The 509-nt window shown below is 60.1% G+C and overlaps 1 protein-coding gene across 1 annotated transcript in view; it reads left to right on the forward strand.

The window, feature by feature from the left end:
- Positions 1–509, forward strand: part of LOC113212703 (PRL-1 phosphatase) — a gene marked incomplete in the record, with an annotated part of 33024 nt that overhangs the window by 14335 nt on the left and 18180 nt on the right.

The raw sequence follows: 509 nt of genomic DNA on the forward strand, positions 1-509 counted from the left end.
GACGGTGTCAAAGAGAGCTGTGACTTGACTTGCTGACTGGTACCGAATTTCGATGACGCAGCAGCTCTGGTGCAGCGGGGCGTGGTGACGCGCGGGGGCCGTGACCTCACTGCGCTGGCCATGCTTCTCGGGTTGCCATCCCGTCGTCGGACGCTCCCTGGCTTCCCTCCCCCTCTGGGTGCCCCCAGACGCGGTTTCTATTGGGAGGGAAGGGCACTGCTTGGAAAACCTACAGTGAATTCATGCAAATAAATTTGTGCCTGGTCTTTCCCATCCGTTAGCCGAAGCCGCTCGAATTAAAAGCAATTATCGGTACAAAACCGCTGTATGTATGTGTGCTGGGCAGGCCACAGACCCCCCATTAGATGCCACCGCGACCGCCAAAATTTTACCCCAGATGTGGTCGCGACCCCAGAGCTGGAAACCGCTTTCTTGGTCCACAGCGCTCCGACGCGCCCCGTCCCAGCCTCTCCGCGTTGCTAACAGCTGCCCCCGCCCCCCTCCCCCCC

This window comes from Frankliniella occidentalis, unplaced genomic scaffold (assembly GCF_000697945.3).
Source record: "Frankliniella occidentalis isolate FOCC.00 unplaced genomic scaffold, Focc_3.1 Scaffold15, whole genome shotgun sequence".
In the NCBI taxonomy this organism is placed as follows: domain Eukaryota; kingdom Metazoa; phylum Arthropoda; class Insecta; order Thysanoptera; family Thripidae; genus Frankliniella; species Frankliniella occidentalis.